This window comes from Strix uralensis, chromosome 4 (genome assembly GCF_047716275.1).
Source record: "Strix uralensis isolate ZFMK-TIS-50842 chromosome 4, bStrUra1, whole genome shotgun sequence".
NCBI lineage: Eukaryota > Metazoa > Chordata > Aves > Strigiformes > Strigidae > Strix > Strix uralensis.
Genome location: NC_133975.1, coordinates 36268111 through 36287184, shown reverse-complemented (window position 1 = coordinate 36287184; position 19074 = coordinate 36268111). Strand labels below are relative to the sequence as shown.

Genomic DNA, 19074 nt, shown 5'->3' with positions numbered 1-19074 from the left:
ACAGTAGATGCCTCATGTTTTCCTTCCCACTTATGTATCAGTAGATAATTATAAGGACTCAACATGTAAGTTCACCTGCAACTGGCCAGAGCAGTATTGTCACTGGAGGTATACAACTGGATGTTATTACATAGCAGCATGCTCATACTGCCTTGAAAGGCCAAAGCTACAGTATCTTGTTAACTGCATACATTTGGCTCAGAATTGTACAAGAAAGTTTTATGCCCTGGAGAAACTTGCAACTGATTTGTTGGATTTGAAAATCTTAACACCCCAATTGCAGTATTATTGAAACTGCTGCTTTCCAGATAATCCAAATACAGACTGTTGTAACTTTGAGGACAGGTAAGTTACCTAAGTACAGTAAAAAAATGGAATTATATAGCAGCAGGAAGCTGCTAAATGATGCTTCTTGCTTTGGTCATGGCAAGTCACCCGGGCAATCTCCTCTTCTGCAATATGATGTATCATGATTAACAGGAAGTCCCTAAAGCAGAAAACTGGTTCCTTCCTGTTCAAATCTCTATACTCCTGAAGATCATAATTTCCCCACAGATTTGACAGTTCCTCACGCTAGTAGCTTGGAGGGAAAGGAGGACTTTGCTTCTAGGAAGTGCTTCAGTTTCCAAAGGTGAAGTTATAGCACAACACCAACAGACCCCAGTGGGTTCTCTATACCCTAGCCCACTTGATGCTTGCTGTGTTTAAGGCAACGCGGGATGTTACAGCTGTACTGCCATTTAATTGCCCTATATTGACTTCTTTGCAGGCCGGAAATAATTTTCCAGCTAACAGAACTAGAGCCCCCTTTCAGTGGCAAGTGCAGTGACAACAAGACAGAAGTCATTGTGGGTGACATTACTTAAAGGATTTTTAGCAATTTCCCAATTCTCCTCCATCAACACACTTCCACTGCTTATCAGTGAACATCATTAATTAATAACAAATCCAAAACTGCAGTCATGTTTTCCACCAAAGGTTTTCTCCCTGCATAGAAAAATTCTTCCACAAGGTAGTCTACAGACACAATTCTAAAATAAGACTTCCTTGCTATCTCCATTTTTGGTAGCCAGTATGACACAATGATGAAGGGCTACACACACTTTGCAAGAGATGCAGTGTACACTTATGAAAGTCAGGCCTTTTAGAGATCCTTATTCATATAACAAAGGCCAATGCCAACTAGGAAGGTGGAGAGAAAAGTCCTCGAAAATACTCTCAAACAGCAACAAGCTGACAGTTGGAACAATACGACTATGTATTTTGCACATTGGATAAAGGAAGCAGCACCTGTGTCCATATCATAAACCTAAATTCATGGCAGTTGAAGTCACATAGAAGGCAGCTTGAAAAGCAGAAATGAAAACATCACAATCACGTTCAGGCAGATCTTAAGATATGTGAGAACTGGAAGTCAAAGGTAATATAATTTGAAGTAGATATTCCATTCTGCATCCCTGAAGTTTTACACTTATTAGGTAATTTCCTCTCTTTGAAAAATAAACATATGAAAAGGCGGATTTCCCTTCCTAGAAATTGTTTACTTCCTCAGAACTTTAACATCCTCTGTTTTTCAAAGCCATCCACTTATTAACAATAAAAGCTCAAAAGACCCTTTTTTACCTCAAGGCTTTTTAATTTTTTATCAGCTTGGTCCAGTTCAAAACAGAAATTCTCAATTCCAACCCTTAGACAAAGATCACTACAAGCAACAATGGACAAATGAACGTTTACACTTAAGAAAACTAAAGGATGAAGTCAATGACTTCTGGTACCCTCTGCTTCCTAAACGGCTTGAAAGTTTTACATATATGGAAAAGCAAAATTGAGAAGTTGAAAGGTAAATTTTCTCTAGTAAGTTTATACAGGATAGTTCACCATCCCAGTTTTCTATCTTACCTCCTGAAAGAGAACGTAGAGATAAAAATGTTGTCAAATTACAGTATTGTACATAAAAACATCAAACGCAAACATATTAGACATATCTTAGCAGAAGTTTAATTGTTACAAATTTAGTATCCAAAACACATTAAGCTCCTTGCATTGCCTTCTGCTACAAATCTACTGACATGCAGTTTAAGCTCACACACATTTGATTCTTACAGCAGTTAAACAAATTGCTCGTAAGGAAAACGTTAGAAAAACATTTAATGTTAATTTTTTAGCCTTTGCATTCTGATCAGCAGGGTGAAAAGAAATGATATATGATTGACAGTTATCTGAAGACCAGAGTTTGAAACCAGAGTACAACAAGAGAGTGGGGGAAATCACTAATAGTTTTACATAATATGTGCACAGCTTTTTGTTATTTATAACAAAATCACCCTACAATAGACTGGTGCATGAACTAGAAACATGTAAGTCAAGATCAAAGTCTAAACTGTCCTTAAGTTGAGTACTTCAAACCATTTTTATAGTACTTTTAAAAATAGAAATAGCATTAAAATATAAACAAAACTCTGTGCTGTCATGTGATCCATACCTAAAGAAGTCAACATACGAAATCTTTTTATGCTACAATATTGAAACATTACTGCCTTTGTAATGACAACACAATATCTGATTCATCCTCTTCATGAAATGAAGGTGACCCCTTACCTTGATTCAGATGGTGAAATTTTAAACTTCCAGGTGCATATGATACACATAGCACAGGAAGTTAAGCATGATAAAACACCAAAACCACACTGACCCCATTTTTCAAGTCTGGGTAGCATTTATAGGATCCCAGCTTGAAATGCACAGCATAATTTGAAAGTAACTTGATGTTCATCAAGTTTTAGGAGGCAGAACTAATTACGTATCTACCAAGACATCAAAAAAAAAATATAATATGTGTCTATATACACATGTAAAGGCATTTCCAGTAATAAATATACCATAAATAAAAACAGCAGATTAATTCAGATGGTGCCAACCTTTTCAGCACAGATCCTACTAATAAGACTTAAATGCCTATGTGAATTAAAAAAATAACCATTATTTCAAGAGACAGAAATAAACACAACTGCAACACTTTTTTTTAATCTTTTATTTAAATCTTTCCAGTATTCTCTGAAAGGCATTTACTAGGCATTTTGGGCTGAACCTAAAACTAGAATACTAAAAAGCTGGATACTAAGGCCTTTTCAGTGGTGCTGTAAAAGCACTCATTTCCTAAAACTATTTTTAATGAAGGACTTCTATCATTGCCTCCAAAGGGAGAACACAGACCAACAAGAGCTTCTGAAAATACCATAGTCTATAGTAATTTCATCTGAAAGCTTCATTTTGCTAAACTAATCTCTGTCCTCTTAAACATTTAAATAAAGTCTAAGTTCCTTGTTTAGGATGTGTCTTTGGAAAGAATATTATATACACCCAGGTTTGAGGTAAATCACAGAAGAACAACTACCTTGAAGTCATGACTTTGCTTTTAAGAGTCTTATTCAGACTAGATTCTTACAAGCCTAAACTCAATTCTTAATTTCAGCACTTGCAGCAGGAGATACTAATTTAGGATTATGAGAAAGAAGAAATTAGGTTTCAGAATTTTGCAAATCTAAGTGTAGAAATTTTAGTCATATACTGTACCCACCGAAAGGGAGTAGGGGTCTCAGAGTATAGTTTCAAACTTATCCCTAAAAAAGTTTGTTAACGAAACTATTTGCTTTTGGGCACCAAAGAGCTAAAAATCCTTTTAGCTGTTTAGAAAGCTCCTCAGTAAAAACTATCCACATGTCAACACTAGAGAAAACAAATTCAATAACAAAAGGAGTGGCTTCTTTTAGGAAGATTTAATATACCTATATAATCAGAATCTTTTAAAAATTTCAGGTATTGAATGTGAAATTTAACAGTATTATCTGCAATTGGTTCAGAAAAAAACCCACACTTTTAATGAACATAGAGAAGCTGCTCCTAAACATACTGGAACATAAAATCCATAGAAGTATAACTAAAATTTATACAATACTGAAGATGACAGTAGAGTTATAGATTTCCAAGAGGACTAACACACAAGAAAGCTTGCAATATAATCATTATTTTAAGCCATGTTTGAACTCAAGCCACCTTTAAACTACCATCTTAGCTGATAATTTGAAAACCAAGTACATGCACTGAGTCACTGAGGACACCTTCCAGAAAGAATCTGCAATCCTAATACACAGGTGTATATAAACCAAAACACAAAAGATATCCCACTAACATTCCAACACAATTTGCCCCTGTTAAAATAATTTGGTACAAAACCAATGGACAGGAATTGGAGTGCAGAATTGTCAGCAAATATACAGACATAGCAGAAGGAACAGATAGCTCAGAGTGTAAATAGCTGTTTCATAGATGGTTTGGGGTACTGACTTCAGAATCAGAAAATCAACTTTCCTCTTTTACAATAGTCAGCCAAACTGAGCACCACAGCATCTTCTTTTATGAAGTGTTATGCTTGCCTCCAAACTATCTACTGCCTGACCCCTATCCTCAGTATCGCATTATTCCATTGCTGGTGGAGGACAGCTGAAGAGAATCCCATTTCCATAATGGATATCCACAAAACTATCTATTTGAAAACGTGGGCCAAACTTCTAATGCTTCATCTAAAGTGCTTATGAACAGTCAAGACTTGACCATTTGGGTTTTCCAAGAATAAAATGCAACACACAGAATAAAACCACAGAAGGGGATCAATTTGTTTGCAAATCTAAATTGGGATTGGAATTCCTAAGTGTACGTATGAAGATTTAAAAAATGTGGGATGCCCTGGCACACTGTGTATAGGTTAGAAATTTGACTAGAATGCAAATATAATGACTTTTTTTAAATGCAAAACACCTTGGATATTCAAGCATATGAATTCCTCAAGGACCTGGCTCATTTTTCCCCATACATGCTTCCCCTTTGCTCTCCTAAACACTGTGTTGTAGCTTTTCCCCTGAGGACTGATTTCTCCACAGCATTTTTGAAGTCTGGTCTTAAATTGGGTTTTTTTGGTCCCTCATCAGGAACACTACTGTTTAGGTCTCTGTCATCACACAATTTAACTACAGTACCTGGGTCCGCCATTTCAGGTAACGCTTTCTGATCTATGCAAAATGCACCCCATGAGACCAGTCTGGTTTTTTGCTTTGAAGCCATCGTACCCACCCCTGCCCCAGAACAGTGGGCACATACTACTGGCTCCTTGTCTTCTCACTGCAGCAATTATAACTTTCTCCTCTTCCTTTTCAAGAACTTCAAAATCCTCCTCCCGTCTCCTCTTCCAACTCCCAAAACTTTCATCACAATTTTGGACAGTATCTAGTCAGATTTTCCCACATACATTTCACCCATTCACAAGAAGGAGTAGCCTTTTATCATAAGAACGCTTCCCAAGTGTATCTACAAAGCCACCATTTGCTTTTTCCTCAAATTCCTTTTAAATTTTCATTTCTGCTATAGGAAGTCATGAAACCACATGGTCAGGTATCATGGTCAGGTAGTGGTCAAAGCCACCTGTTAATAAACCTGCTCTTCAGTTTACCTTTGCAATCAAGCGCGTTCCATCTTTTATGCTCATCACCTATTGCAAAGAGAACTTGACCTCAATCCTTTCTTTGCATGGTGATGGTTTAATATTGATAGAAACAATTACTTAAACACAAGAGTTTCCTTTCAAATAGCAACTCAGATGACAGTCTTTTTATCCATTCCTCAGGAAATAATTCATCTGCCCTTCCTCTCCTGATGGCTAATGATACAGAGAGCGAATGCCAGAAGTGAAAGTGGAATGCATCTACATACAAATAGTGTAACATCTATTTGCTGTTGTACTTTTTGTAGCTCTTAGTCATATTGACATGCTGATTTTCATTTGTGGTTTTTAGCTAAGCAGTGACTGATTTTAGAGAATTATGTTTAAGATAATTACACCAATAAATATTACAAGAAGAAAACAAATTCACACCTGGATTAATTTAGCATAACATCTCTGCAATTATTTTTGCCTTGCTCATAAGAAAACTATTGCCTCAAGCTGGAAGGCATCCTCCGAATGCTTCGCTATAGTATGTTAACCAGAACAGGTGCAGACTTCCAAAAATTTTTGTAGAGTTTGCAGTCCTGACAAAGTGTGTCCTGAATCTGGCCTTTGCTCAAGACCATAAATCAGTCATCTGTGAATCAAATGCCACTGGCAAAGCATGTGAACGTGAAAATCTACAGCTATGCAAATAAGGAATTAAAGACCTCTCTTGTACTTGTTTAAAAGTAGAATGATAATCTGCAAGGCTCAAATTACATGATCTGTATCTGTAAAGTGACCCTTATAGAAGAGGTCTGTTAAAAGACTTGAATTTGCCTGATTATCTGCACGTATGTCAAAACAAAGTCTTTGGTTTCGTCTTTATTCCACTGTCAAAACTGTCAGCATCTCACTTAGGTCTCATACAGCAGCACTCGATTTGATTAGCCTCTTTTATATTTTACTTATTCAAAGTAAACCATTTGATTGCATCAGTCACACTGAAATTATTATTTCTTCAAGATTCCTAAAAAAATACAGATTTTGTCAGAAGAAAAACAGTGCAATTACTATGAATTTGATTATCTGGGAGAATGTCACTGCTTAGAGTTCCCTGTTCACTAGAAATTCACTAGAAATTAAATTAAATAAAAATTGTGCTGGCAACTGCTGGCTTCTGTCAGAACTTGGTTATTAAAATGTGCAAAATGCATAACTGGCTAGAAGAAGCAGTGTGATGTACATGATCGGTATATGACTTTGATACATACTGTTCTGCACCAGCACCTCTTTGGGTTGCTACTGCTTGCTTGTTTAAAACCTTTACTATTAGTAGGAAAAAAATACAGGGTTGATGCCTAAATCAAGACAATAGCTGCTTAAGATTAAAAAGTGTAAAGCACAAAACACACAGAAGTCAGTAGTGTGACCTCTATGTTCAGAAGCTAATTATTTGTTATATACTTTATCTAGGCCAATCACTGCAGTTTCAGATTGCCTTGAAAGTTAGTGTCTTTTTGATATTCAAAACTTCCACAGATGTCTCATGATGTTTAAAAACAGCAGCTGAAATACCAAGCCAAAAGTGGGGCCATCTAATCCATTAACCCACCACTTAAGATGGCCCATGCTGGCTGTTTCATTGGAGGGAGCAAAACTTCTGTGGTAGAGATTTACTAAATAACCTTCCTAAAATACTTTGTAATTCCCACCTATCAATAGTCACCTCATACCAATTACTTATTTGTCCTTATTTATCATAGTTCAAGGAACTACAAAAGCTCTCATTGTTTGTGTAACAGAATAGAGAATCTGAGGTTCTCAAATGAACATGAAATTCAGTGAGAAATAGCCATTTAGTACCTTACAAATGTCATTTTGCACCTGCTTGAAAACTTGGTGCCAATATTATCTTGATTTCAGATTATGTGTATGCTTACAAAAACGGAATTATTTTTGGCTTCATAATTGTGTCTAATTTTTCAATATTAAGAGAAAATGAACAAAGACAAACAACATTCAAGCATTCAATTTAACTGCCTACCCCACACTTTGTTCTATTGCCCTGAATCACTACTTTTCCCTTGTGGTCACTTCAAATAGTCAAAATACTGTTCGTATAACCAGAGACCACTGTAGTAACATGTGATTTCTACTGCATGCATTTTTCAGACATTGGAATTCACCCAGATAACTGAATCATGGACAGCTGCCCTCCTCTCATTTACTAAAACTAAACTTTGGCAAAGTGTTAGCTCTTGGGAAGTCAGTCCTACTGGATATCCTTGTTCTAGTCAGATTCAGAACAGTTTATGAGATCAGGTGTAAACAACCATGAGATGTTTTATTTATATTTGCATTTTATTCCAAAAGACCAAAAGCAGTCTTAATCCTAACTGTTATGAACTGAAATTTGTACTTTTACAGGTTTTGTGGTCTAGGCTACTCTGCTTTTGCACTTAATTTCATTAATCATAGTGAAAATGCAAGTCTGACCACTCTGCTTTCATAACTGAGTCTGACTTTTCTATATATAATAAACTCAAGCATTAATATCTCTTCTACAATTTACATTTCAGAAATCCCTATTTCTATTCTTTTATTGGCATTCCTTATTACTAAATCTAGAGACCGTTCACTATTTCATCTAGAACACCCATCAGATCTCCGAATTAGCTAATTTGTCTTGCAAATTCTTACATCAGGAACAAATATTTATAACTTGTTGACACAGGAAAACTTGTTACATCTTCTGCACCTTCATCACTACTGACATGATCTTTAAGTAATATCTATGCCTTTTTGTAAGGTGGCACACTGTGCTTTCTGTGGGTTCACACACTCGTGTCTATCCCACTGAGAAATACGTGGCTTTATCAAACATGGTAACACTCAAGGTCCACTATGGTGATGAAGCTTTACATTCAGGCTCCAGTTAAGGAGTCCCCAGACAATATGGCAACGTGCCAAAAAGAACACCACGGCTGTCCTGCTCTTGACACAGTCCCTACTCCTTCTCATCACGGGCTACACCATCCGACCCTAAGCCTCTTAGGAAGCATTACAACTACCTTTCAGTCTTGCTGCAGTTTAGCTAGGACCTTACCTATTGATGTGTACTGGGTCTGGCTGAGCCAGAATTGGTTTTCCCCTGTAGCAGCCCTCATGGTGCTGTGTTTTATGTTGGGAGCTGGAAGGGTGTTGATATCACACACTGGTGTTGTGGCTACTGCTGAGTAGTGCTTACACAGCACCAAGGCTCTTTCCGACATTTTTCCCCCCTAGTGGGACGGGGTGGGCAAGATCTTGGGAGGGGACACAACCAGGACAGCTGATCTGAACTGACCAAAGGGATATTCCATACCATATGACGTCTGCTCAAGTATAAAGCTGGGAAAAAGGAGGAAGGGGACGGGGGGGTCACCCTTGGTCCTCCGAGGCAACCACTACGCGTATTGGAGCCCTGCATTTTACTGTTTTTAAGCCTTGATGAATTCAATTTTCAGCTATGAGAACTACAGTTACTGTAGTTACATTTCCCTCGGATTTCCTCAAGTATCCTTACCTTTTCTTTTGGGTCCTGAAGAAGCAAAAGGGTAAAATCAGTATGCTCATGGACAAATTTAGCTAATCAGCAACTGCTGCTAAATTAGGGATAGCTTTAGTCACCAATCAAACAGTTCAGCTATATACTGCTTTAATACCTGTGTATAAAATGCAAGACAAGTGCCCTAAAAATAAGTAAAGCTTTCATTATTCTATGCCTCAGAGTTATTTAACAGTTACTTTCTGAAAAAGCTAAGGAAAAAGTTTACTGTATAGTTTGAGCATAGTAAAGATTGAGAGGATGAAGGGTTGCTTTTCCCCCATCATTTGAGTCTTGGGATCTTCAGAATCAACTCTTAAAAAAGTGTACTATGTTACTCAGGTTACTTGAGAACACAGAACGACATCTGTGCTATTCAAGCCCCTGGTGGTGGTTGGTGAGGTTTTTAAGGGTGGATGAATCAGAACACTATCTTTATTCAGTACAGAAAGATGAAAAAAATCAATCTATTTAGGGAAAGAAGTTAGAAATAACAGAAGAAAAGGCTCCGTCTTTGGAATCTCCTGCTTTACATCAGCATTAGCTATGATGTATCACTGGTATGGAACAACACATCTGAACAGAAAAATACATTTCATGCTTCAAAAAAACTGAAAGCAGGAGTAGATCTAGAGTGTGGTCATCCAGCATGCCTTTACGCGAAGGTACATGCTGCTCTTTTAAGTATTTACTTCTCTCCCTTCTCCCTCCAACACATGAAGTTTTTCATTACCTCAGTGCCTTTGAAAGTCTTTTTGGTTTTGTTTTAGCCCTAGAATGTTAAGATGCTTCATAATTTCAGAAAGGTCAACCTTTGTTAAAACACTTTCATGAAAAGACACTACACTATTTGAAGAAAAATGAACAAAGACAGAATATCTATGGTACAGTCATCTCTCAAATAGGAAGCTATACACTACATCCAACAGTAAAGAAATAATAAAAACTGGCAATGAGTAACATGCTTAATGCAGTACTGAAATGATGACATGGAAAAGGATCAATATCATAGTAGGACACAATAAATACCAAAGCATACATTTGCAAAATTCTAGTTTACAAACAAGCAGGAATTGTCAACTTTTATTTCCATGTTTGTGCAGACAGCCTTGCTGGAGCAGAAATATTGTTCCAAGGTCACATATGCTGCAATTTGCCTGCTCCAGATGCAACCTCTTCATTGGTGTATTACATTCAATACCTGATCCTCCCGATACAGAAGTGACATTCAGCCGTTCCACAGTGTAACATTATACAATGTACCCTAATTCGATATCTGAGTGTGTTCCCTGGGTACATGCCATCTGTATTGTTACTCACAGGTTGGTCATACAGGTAAGTATACAGAGACTAGTCCATAGGCTGAGGGTAGATAACACATTCCCACACTAGCTCTCTCATAAGGTTATTGTGCTCCACAGACGGCATAGTTGTTTCATGCTTATCACTGTTTGCTCAAAGCTGATTATTTTAAACAAACAACATACCAAAACACTGTTACACCACTTGACTCTACCTTTGGTCATTCTGTTCCCTTATTTCTATTACTATTTGCACCTGCTACTATGATACTGCATTTCAGGATTCATTTGCCTGCTTTTGCTTTGTTGGTACCCTGTTTGAGCACAACACATAGGCCGAGAGTCACCTTTGAAGGTCATCTGTCTAAAAAAAATGTTTGAAGCGACTGTAGTGTTAAAGCAAGACAGCTGATGTTATTTACATCACTGCTGACCAAGAGAGAGCCTGACTTTGCATAACCTAGACTTTCAAATCATATATAATAATCTCTTGGATAGAAACTGTGGCTCCACTGAAACCTGAAAAACTTCTAGACTTCAAATTAGAACTTGATGTCACACCTTCCAATCCAAAACCACCCAATTTGTCTTGTGTCATATTATTGTCGAGGTCTTCTTGTAAACCTTCTGTTCATAAATACACTTCAGTTTATCATAAACTGAAAAATGTCACTCTCCCTTCATGCCCATTTGATTTCTACATCAGAGACCCAATTCTACACCTTTATACCTTACACTATGTGGAATTAGTTCATACTGGATACACTCTACTTAGTTGTGGTTTCTTACCTCTAACTCATTTAAATTCTTCCTCCACACCAGATTCTATTGCAGCACCTCCATGGCCATTAATGACAGTCACTGATTTGATTTACAAATAGCTCTGAGGGGATCAGATGTTGCCAAAGAGACAATAAGGAAACAGAAGGAAGCTGGGAATTGATATGAGAAAAAGACAAAGGGAGAAAAGCAGAATAGAAAGTACAGAATATTGCTTTAAATAATAGAGACTAATAAGGTGCATCTATCAGCACCTAATGAGTGCACACAGGTTAGTGATTAGTCATAGCTAGTCTTCAGTTGTTTTCTTACACCGTAAATTCTTCATGGTGAGATTATGTCCACCTTGAACTACAAGATCCTTCACTTTTTGCATACTGACATATCCATATTTCTTATAACAAAAGCTATCTGTCTCTTTGTTAAAGGCTTACAAACACCTTAAAGGAAATACCAGCTCTGCTTGTTTATAATTTTCATCATAATTACACAGACTCAATCATAAATATTCATGTAGTACCACGCTGTAAATGCACATTCCACTTTATAGAACACACATGAAAGCAGTTCTCTAAGCAACTTATTATGTGACCCCTACATAGAGGTATAGAAAAAGAAGTTGGGCTGTGCATTCACCGAACAACAAAATCCTGGAATGATTCAAGTAAGATGGAGCTTTTCTAATGGAGAAAATGCATAGTAGCAATCCATCTATATACTGCTGTTTCCAAATGCAACGTCTCATTTGGGGGATAGCTGCTTAACATGCTTGTCCAAATACCTCTGCAGAATATATATATATACAGAAGTAACACATTGGAATTTGGCTCCTAATTACAGAGCACTGGTTACTAATTTAACTATAAAGATATCAGACCCCAAATTCTTGATTTCATGCCCACTCAACTGTCCAAACAAATGGCTCAGTGTGATTTATATCCACATAATTATTAAATAAGAGCTAAGACCAAAATATAATTTCATTTTCTATAGATGCAAGGTGAATCAGAATATTTGGTTCAGTTGTCAGAATACTTTAACGCATTTCAGTATTAGCTAAATCAGAAATTGTATTACTCAGTGAGAATACAGTTGGTAGTTCATAAAATGCTACTTTTAGTACAAACGTTATCTGTACCGAGGGACTGCGGTTCTATTGACCTAGGTCTAACGATAGTTTTCATCTCTAAATCAGATGTGTCGTGATTAGTAACTATTCAGAACAGTTCATTCTGCACTGAAAATCTACAGCATTAACATATAGTCCAATTAGAAGACCTCTCCCATTTCAATTATTCCCTTACATTTGTCATGTTTTTATTTTCACTGCCTTCTCTAGCTTATCTCAGAATCACTGAGATTGTTCAATAAAAGTTTAACCGTCTTGTGCTATTAACGTGCTTGTGCTCCATGTGGAGTGCTCGTTTCCTTCCTTTTATTGAACGCCAAACGGAGGGACACAATGGGTGTGTTGTGCTCTGTCTAGCACGGTACGTGCGATATCTTTAAAAAGGAGGTGTGAGCTGGCTGTAATGCCACTACGCTTACCAGTACAAGTACGACAAACTAATCAACCACAGCACTGGGGCATGCAGTCTATTGAAAGCTGGTGAAAAAGCTGCTTTTTATTATGACCTACATACTGCACAGCAGCAGTTGGACAATTTAAATCTAGTTACATTGAGGCTGAACACAATGCACGAATTGCACTACTGATGAACTCCATGATGTAAGGCTTTTCAAATACGTTCACAAATTCTGTAACGATTTATTTCACCCATGCTATCGTGGTAGTGAAAAGCACACTGCAAAACAAAACCCCCTTTGCTCTTGGTAGAAAATGCAAGCATAACGTTTGATCAACTGTTGGAAACATCCTTCTGAATCAGCAACCATATGGAACATGGCACTGAAATGTTTAACGAAAACGCAAAAAGGTCAATTAATTCAGCAAGCGCTCTAAACAAGCCACGGACCGAAGTCAACCTTTAAACGCAGAGAGCCTTAAAGCAGCTTATTTCCTGCATGAAGTTTTGCTCAGTCTTGTTTCGCGAAATGGGAATAGTCCGTGCAAAGCCGTACCTCTCTCACACAAGCCGGCCCTCACAGCAGCTTCCCTTTGTGGCGGAGTCCGGCGGCAGAAGCTCCTAAGCCCGGCCGCTAAGCCGCCGCGGCAGCGCGTAAACCCGCCGAGGGGCCCGGCCGCGCCGCGCCGCGCCCCGCCGAGCCGAGCCGAGCCGAGCCCAGCCCAGCCCAGCCGAGCCCCGCCGAGCCTCGCCCCGCCGAGCCCAGCCGCACACCTGCCTTCTCAGCAGCGCCTGGTCCCCGCCGCCAGCCCCCCACGAGAGCGGCAACACCCCGCTCCTGGCTCACAGGCTTTTCACTGGGAGCTGCTAGCGAGCTGCTGAGATAACACTGCAGGGAAACCTTGCCTTTACAAGACAAAACCCCGCTCCGCTGCCTGACAGCGGCAGATAGGCAGCATTATCACCCTGCATTCCACCTCCTCCGATCAGCGAGCAGGAACGGCAGTCACCGGCTTGTCAAAATGGCAGCTCGGAAGCACGCTAAGCCACTGCAGTTACTCACTAATATGCTCGTTTCTTCTGTTTCCCCCGGCGAGATTTTTTGTTTATTCCCCGGTAAAGCACAGCATAATATGTCACATTGTTTCCCATAAGCAAAATGGCTGGTCCTTTCAGCACTGCCGCAGAGCGCTCATTGGGCTCCCCCGGCTTTCCGGAGCCATGGCAACAGCCAACAGCCGGGCCGCCTGGCCGCCGCGGCGACTGGGCCGGCCCCGCCGCTCGCCCCTTCCCAGCGCCATCTGGGCTGGGCTCGGCTCCCCCCGGGCCGGGCTCCCCGCTGGGGCTGAGCGCAGCTGAACGGCCGGAGCACCCGCTGCAAGCGGCCCAGGCCCACAGGTTGCAAGTTGCCGTATGAACACGGACAGGAAAACGCTCTTTTGATGCCTTACGTGCAGAAATTATTTGACAGGGCGCACTCTAAGCACTCGGGGCAAATATCCTTTATTTAGGAAAACAGGGATAACCATTATGCAACGGTCAGCTAGTTTTCCAACACTGAAGCCCAAACCCCCAACGCATTTACAAAAAGCTAAGCCTAACGTTATCACAATTACTCCCAGTGTTTATAAACACATTCCTTGCTCTTAATGGGTTAAAGGTTGCTGTTTATTAGACTAGTTTCAAAGATTGTACATTGCAATCACCATGTAAACCAATTTTATCCTATTTAGAATAACACAGTTTTTCATTTCAGGTGTAGGAAGAAAAGGCGACATTTGTGAACAATTTAAAACTGCTTATAAAAATTCCCACTCTTCAAGAGCTGTCATTATCTCACAGCTCAACTGCCTAAGGAGTCAGGAATAACAGCTAGAAAGCACATGCAGCACTCTTCAACCTGAAGTTCTTTGAAAATCATTTAGAAACATTAAATGCATCTAACTGAGCATGCTGCCTTTCATACATAAAAATTCTGCGTGTTGGTTTGAGGAAGGTTTTTCCGTCCCTTCCCAGTCATTAGCAGGGATTGGCTTAGTCCATATAGCAAATCATGGCATTTCCTTGGTCAGTATCGTACTGCCTAGGGCTACAGCAGGTTTTTCACCTCTGCGTACAGCTTGCAGACAAAGCTCCACTGCTCCACCACTCCAAATGGCATTTCTGCTCTTGGGCTCCAAGGACAATGGTGTCTCAGTGGAGTCCCAGGCAGAGAACTAAGTCCACTGCAGTGAATTGTACACACTTCTCCCCTCAGCATCTTCACCCTGCTTCCCTCGCGTAAGCACTAGTTTCTCTGAAAGTTAGTATTAAAACAGGAAAGTGGCCTGGGGCAGCTCACCAGGAAACAAGTAGCTAAATGCTGTTTAGATTTCTGATGTGTCAGAGCTGAAACATTCCGGTACATTTCAATAGGTGCTTCAACAGTAACACTAATTTAGCCTTCTTTCTTCCTCTCTTAGCCTTCTTTAAAAAGATGGATGGATGTCTACATCTCTTAAACTGTAGCTGGGGCTAAGAGACTGTGCTAGCATCAGGCAAAAGTACCCCAGCTCCCATGACTCAAACACACACTTTGTGCCATGATTACTGTCCAACAGCACTTTTTGGTCAAAAAATGATGTCTGCTCATTTGGCAACCTGGTTCTGAAGCTTTTTGCTGGAAAACATTAAACTACTGAAGTAATGATTTACACAGAAAGTAAGTATTAAAACAGTCTGCATTACAAGAATACCATTTCACCATGATTAGTTTACTAACTTTTTTGTTAATAAGCAACATGGAACAGACTGCTCATCCAGCCCCTTGCTTTTTAATGCATTGATACCATCACTGACTCTACAAAACAATCTTATTCAGTAAGTGAAGACACAAGCAGGTTTTCTATCACTTTATCACACTAACCTACTATGGTTACTGTCATAATACTCTCTACAGACAGGCTTTTGAAAAAGTAGAGGCCCTGAGTTTTTAAACAATAGGTTAAAACTTGGAAAAGTTTCAAGATGTTTGTCCATCGATATCTATACATATACAGGTATCTTAACACACTGTGTAGGCATGGTATTTTTAAAGTTATTATTTTTTTTTTAAAGACTACAACTTCATAATTCAGTCTTTAGGGATCTAGAACTATGTTTGTAATGCAGGCACACTTCCATCCAGTTAAGAGTGATGGAGCTTTTGCCTGCTGTATGCACATAAGACTCAACAATATACATGTACATGCGACCTTTCCTTCTCTGCAGTGACATAAGCAATGAGGTAGAAGTTAGAAGGGGTTTAATCCAAGTGCAGATTATGGTTCCAATTCAGCAAACAATTAAAGCACAAAGTGTGAGAACCTAACCTGTCTGGGACTACCTAAAAGCTCCACAGAAGTCCTAGGAACAGTTTCTGCTGCATGCTCTGCACACCCATAAAATTTCTCCTGGCAAAACCCACTGAAATCACATCATCAAGGATGTGAACTGGACGCACAGTGCAACTACCAGAGACTGAATAACCTCTGACAGGCCCCCAAGGCTCAGTTACAGTGGTATGTCTGCATGTCTAGAAAAGGCTCAGAATCAGGCAGCTGAAATGGTGACTGCTAGCCTACTCCCCTTATGTAAAAACTTAAGTACAAGGCATAGAGTCATACTGACCCTACAATGAGTATTTAAGTGCTTAAAGATAACCACTTGCCTGCTGTGTTAGAAGAGAGCTGAAAACAGAACACATCATTTGGTATCTTCGCACAAATCCTACTCCCACATTAATTCAAATGAGCTTCCTGATCTCACTGTAGTACCTGGAGGACAGTTGCTCACATCAAAAACCAGAGCTGAAAGAAAGCTAGTACTCACCAATCCTTCACCAGAACATTGCTAACAATCTTGTTTTGAAACAGAAATAACAAGCATTATTCTCAGCCTTATCTATAGATAGATACTGTATCAACATATCATTCACCATTGTAATTTAGCCCTTTCTGCTATTTTCCTTCAGAAACTAGTTTCCAGCTGTCTCTAACCAGCTCCACCGAATATAAAACATATACCTCCATTAAAGCAGCATTTCATTCTTATGACTTCTTCAATCAACTCAAGAACTGTTATTTGCATACATTTCATTAAAATCCATTGTTTTTTGAAAAATAAATTTGCATTCTAAAACTGCTTTAAAAGCATGAACTATAACAAATATTAAAAGATATTTGCATCTGTGGACAGGAAATGTCAAAAGACGAGATCCTAGTTAAGAAGCAATTACTGTATTAAAATCAGCATTTTTTTTCCTGCATTGTTCCTAGATATATTTGACTATCCAAATAGGAAAACACCTACTGTTCAGCCATCCTGAATATCATCGATTACAGATCTTTCTGATCCTCAATTTCTGTAATCACTTGATGGTATATTTAAATGAAAAAGGCTCTTTTATGAGGGCAAGTTAGACTGCTCTAATCATAAACAAAGCGTAATCTATCAATAAAAACCACTATAAGGTCTCCAATTTAAAAAGACCAAATGTTTTTTTCATATTGGTTGGTCAACCTGCTTAAATGCAAAGCAGTAGGTAAACAGAATGAATATTTATAGGTATGCTGAAGTATAGGCTAGTTAACATAATTTTTCCAATGTTCCAGGTGATCACAAGCCTGGAAAAAACCCCTAAGTCTAATTCCCAAGACACCACTACCACTAACTACCTGAGACACAACCTGCAGAAAAGTGAACTGAAATTCAAACATAAAGAGTTAATTTTATCCCAGGTCAAACTTGTTTGTAGCTACTCCAGCTACTGAACACTAAGTACAACTCCAGCTATTGGTTTTGCGTTTTCAGGTTCTCACTAATAACAACTCTGATCAATTTTCTGTACTGTGGAGTCAATCAGGTACTTGCCAAAGATGCTGGCAGAGAAATCTATCTAGACTGTACAGAGTAATGAGTTGATTTAAGTATTTAAGATGTGGCATGCATTTAAATAAAACAATCACAAAAGCATTTTAGAAACATTTTCCAAGGTATATTTGGGAAAGTTTTATCACAGGCAGTATATCCTTCTTTTGCAGTTGCCCTTTGAGACATGTTATTCATCCCAAGTAGTACAGCCATAAATGGAATAGAAAAGATGAGAAAAGTAACTCTGATTTTCTTAAAAGCAAATATTTAAAAATTTTAAAAGGAAACCCTGAAGCCCTTTTATAATTACAGATGAAAGTGTCTTAACCTAATAAGACTAGTTCCCTCATGTTTCACAGCAGTGTTCGAGATGCTACTGAATTCCTGGAGCAATTTCCACACTATTTCCCATCCCATATTTAGTATTTTACTTTCTGATATAATTCAATATGAAAAGCAGTAGTGGAGGTATCACTGCCTAATCTCAAATATGAAATATTACTAAAGTTAAATCAAGCTCCTTTTTAGCTGTTTGTACATACAGCTTCAGATTAATTTTAGCTGCATTTTAAGTAATGATGAAAGAGAGCCTGAAACAGACTCATTATTTTATTTCTATTTGCTCAGTTGCCAACTGGATTCATTCATGTATTATAACACCTATATACCTTATACAAAACCAAGTTTTGTCTCCATTCTGAACTGGAGATCCCTACAAGCCTGATTTCCTGTGAACATCAAATGTCAGTCTCGGCAGTAATGCTCTGTCGAAATGCACAGAGGCCTGAACTCGGGCTAACAGTGCCAGAATTTTAAGAACCTACAGCAAGAAATTTGGAATTTCACAAGAAATTTTCTGCTTTCCAATTTATTGAAAAAACAATCTCGGCAGCATATGTTATGAAGTCTTATGGTATATTCTACACTTGTGTATAAAACACAATGAGAGACTGGTAGCTACACAATGAAAAGGAAATGTTTTCCCATCTTGTCTACAAGAGTAGGGTAATTAGAATTCTAAAGTGAAAATTTTATTAAATTCTCAGTAACAGGTTCCTCACATATTGCAATTTATAGAGTAAGCAAATAGACAGATACCCAGGATAAAAAGTTCTTCCCACTGCTTAGACACCAACAGTCAACTCCTCTAGGCTGAAAGTACGTATTTCTCAGACATCACTGTTACATATTTAGGAAGATGAGCTGTCACTCAGCCTCCTCTTTCCTCCATTTATAATATGTAAATCCAAAACTTACACCTCCTATTTTTATCTTTCATCACCTTGTCCTTACCTATAACATAAAGCCATATCCCTGATCTACTTGCCAGTGTTCTGCCAAACTGCAGCTTCTCACTTGCAGCACTTTCTCTTCCTTAAACCACTGCTTTGAGAGCAGCTGCCAGAAAGGCTCAGGTCCATGTATATCCCTTATTTGGCAATATCTACTGCTGTCCCTTTATTTCCAGAGCCTGCTTCTTGTAATTTCTTTGCATGCACCTCATTACCA

General features: G+C 38.7%; 1 protein-coding gene across 7 annotated transcripts in view; it reads right to left on the bottom strand.

Moving 5' to 3' along the window:
- The window catches only part of SORBS2 (sorbin and SH3 domain containing 2), a 175557-nt gene extending 161522 nt beyond the window's left edge, over window positions 1-14035 (bottom strand). For 5 of the 7 annotated variants that reach the window (XM_074866354.1, XM_074866358.1, XM_074866355.1 and 2 more), the window contains exon 1: window positions 13739-14035. The gene's annotated coding sequence lies outside the window, so the exon portion shown is untranslated. The remainder of the gene's footprint in view (window positions 1-13738) is intronic. The other 2 variants (XM_074866362.1, XM_074866363.1) reach the window with 2 other exon arrangements.
- Window positions 14036-19074: the final 5039 nt, after the last annotated feature.